Raw genomic sequence first — 3,451 nt, 5'->3', positions numbered from 1 at the left:
CTCCCCCTGCTTGTGTTCCCTCTCTCGCTGTGTCTCTCTCTGTCAAAATAAATAAATAAAATCTTTAAAAAAAATAAATAAATAAATAAAAAATAAAATAAAAAAAAAATGAAATCTTGCCATTTGCAATGACGTGGTTGGAACTAGAGGGTATTATGCTAAGTGAAATAAGTCAATCAGAGAAAGACAAATACCATATGATTTCACTCATATGTGGAAATTAAGAAACAAAACAGAGAATCATAGGGGAAGGGAGGGAAAAATAAAATAAGATGAAATCAGAGAGGGAGACAAACCATGAGACTCTTAACTGTAGGAAACAAACTGAGAGTTGCTGGAGGGGTGGGGGGATGGGGTAACTGGGTGATGGGCATGAAGGAGGACACGTGATATGATGAGCACTGGGTGTTATACGCAACTGATGAACCACTAAACTCTACTTCTGAAATGAATAATATGCTATATGTTAATTAATTGAATTTAAATAAAATAAAAAAAATTTAAATAACAAATGCAAAAAGCCCCCACACAGTCGTTAGAAAGAGAGCATCTTAAATATTCATTTAAATACATAGAACAGATGAATGAGGAACACACCCTTCTCAAAACGTTTGGAAGACAGTGAAGTGTGGTAGTTGGAGTGAAATGTTTCTCCTTTTGTACTTACGTGAAGGAAGAAGAGAGATTAATGTTCTGTTGAGAGGCTCATAGTTTATTTTTTTAAGATTTTATTTATTTATTTGAGGGGGAGAGTGAGCAAGAGAGAAAAAGGGAGAGAGAGAGAGTGTGTGCAACGGGGCGGGGGATGGGCAGAGGGGAGAGGGAGAAGCAGGCTCCCCGCTGAGCAGGGAGCCCGACGTGGGGCTCGATCCAGGGACCCTGGGATCATGACCTGAGCTGAAGGCAGAGCTTAACGACTGAGCCACCCAGGTGCCCCAGAGAGGCTCATAGTTTAAAACTTGCATTTGGAAATAACTTCAGATCTATAAAAAAGTTGCAACCGAGTACAAGAATTATTCTATATAACACTTTATACAGATTTTCCAAATGTCACTGTCATATTCAACTATAGTACAGTTACCAAACCCACGACCTTGGCGCTGACACATGATCATCCGATCCACAGGTCTTGTTCTGATCTTACCAGTCGTGTCTTCTGGGCCCTTCCCCAGTCCACCATCCAGTCTGAGACCGCACATATCACTTGCTGGCCTCATCTCCTGGGACGGGTCCCCAGTCTTGGTTTCTTTCAGCAAAGTAATCCTGACACTTTTGGAAGAGTAATTGTGTAGAGAGTCTTTTCATTTGGCCTAGTTGTTTACTCATGATTAAATTCAGTTTGAGCATTTTGACAAAATGGGAACCACGGGAACATGGTTGTGTTCTTCTTGATGCATCATGTTCTCTCGATGCATCAGGAGGCCCATGAAGCTGACTTGTTCTGGCCCCAGTGGGGTTCAGTTTGATCACTTGGCTAAGGTGGCACCCACCAGGTTTTTCCACAGCAAAGTTCCACCTGTCCCACAGCGTTTACTGCGCATCTTGTGAGACACTATTTCTCATCATTCTTTTGCCCACATGCTTAGTATCTGTTGATGATTCTCGCCTGAAACAATTATTATTGTGGATTTTTGCCAGTGGTCATTATATGTTTCCATTATTTCTTCTACACTGATTGGGATCTGACTGCACTTCACTCTTTCTTTCTCTCCATACCTGGGATTAGCTTTCTCTTTCTCTCTCTCTCTCTCTTTTTTTCTTTTAAAGTTTAGATTCCTTTGAGAAGGAAGTGTTACTTTATAATATTTGAAAACCAACATCTGGGCCAGTGCATGCTTATTGCTGGTGGGTGTTTCAGAGGGTGTGTATTCACACTCATACCTCTTCCCACTCACCAGCATATTCTATAATTCCTCCCCCCTTCTGTACTTTTTATCTCTTTTCTCCCACAGTGAGAACCCTGACTTGTGACATCAATGTATTTAAATAGTTTGAGTATGATATGTCTGCATGTATATTTCTTTGGAGTTTTCATGTTTGGGATTCATTGGGGTTCTCAAATCTATATTTTCATGTCTTTTTCCAAAATCAGAAAATTATCAGTCATTATTTCTTCAAACATTTTTCCTGCACCCCATTTTTTTGTCCTCTTCTTCCATTTACACAGGTGTTAGACCTTTTAATATTGTCCCTGAGGCTCTGTTCATTTTTTCAATGCCTTTTCTTTGTGTTATTCAGACTGGATAATTGCTATGATTTGTCCTCAAGTTGTCTGAGGCTTTCTTTTCTCATCCCCAACCTGCTATTGAGCCCAGCTGGTGAGTATTTTATGTTGGTTACTGTATTTTTCAGTCCTACAATTCCCATTTTGTTATTCTTCTTATGTTTTCCTTCCTTGCTGAGACTTATCTTCCCATTCATCTCAAGAGTATTTGCCCCTAGTTCTTGGAGCATTTTTACAATAACTGCTTTAAAGACTTTGTGTGATAATTCCTAGTTGAGATTGTCCTGATCTTCTGTGTAAAGAGTAATTTTGAGGAGCACCTGGGGGGCTCAGTCGGTTAAGCATCTGACTTTGGCTCAGGTCATGATCTTGGAGTCCTGGGATGGAGCCCCACATGGGGCTCCCCACTTGGCAGGGACTCTGCTTATCCCTCTGCCCTTCCCCCTGCTCATGCTCTCTCTCTCTCTCAATTAAATAAACAAAATCTTTTTTAAAAAGAGTAATTTTGAATGTTAGATTATGAGCCGCTGAATCTTATTTCCATGTTCTGGAAAATGTTGATATTTTTGTTCTGGCAGACAGTCAACCCAGTTGGGTTTATGCTGCAAGGGCAGATCAACATTTTATCAGTTCTGGCTTCTACATTAGTTCAGTTCTCAAAGATTTTGCAGAGTTTGGACACCCAGTGACCAGTCTGATACATTGGTGGAGGTCAGTCCCATAGTTTAGTTTTCATGGTCTCTGGTGTTCGGGGCCAAACCCACGCATGCACAGCTCAGAAGTGAGCCTGGGCTTTCATAAACACCTTTATGGAATTTCGTTCCCAAGCTTCTCCCTGCCTGCAGTCTCTCCGGCACTTTCCAGTTACCTGGGTTTTCTCTTTTTAGTCATCCCGTCAGAAAGCTGGGTCTTCGTCGTCCCACAGTGCTGTACACGTCCCACTCCTGCATCCACATCTGCGGTCATTAGTAGGACGATGTGGAGAGAAAAAAGTCAATGGGTTTTACCCCACTGTCTGGGAATCACAGCTCCGCCGACCAGAGGTGAGTTTCCTTCCCTCGGAATGTTAGATACATGCAGGATCTCAGAGTGGCCCTGCACTCTTCCCGCGGATCGAGTGAGGTCTAGAGGGATTCTCCAGGAGCTCCTCTGTTCATGCTCTGGTACCACATCCGGGCTGTGGACTGTCTTGAGTCAAGTCCAGGGAACATCACAGGAAATGAAAAG

This window comes from Leptonychotes weddellii, chromosome 4 (genome assembly GCF_054177405.1).
Source record: "Leptonychotes weddellii isolate Sample4059 chromosome 4, ASM5417740v2, whole genome shotgun sequence".
NCBI lineage: Eukaryota > Metazoa > Chordata > Mammalia > Carnivora > Phocidae > Leptonychotes > Leptonychotes weddellii.
This window is presented reverse-complemented; position numbering follows the sequence as displayed.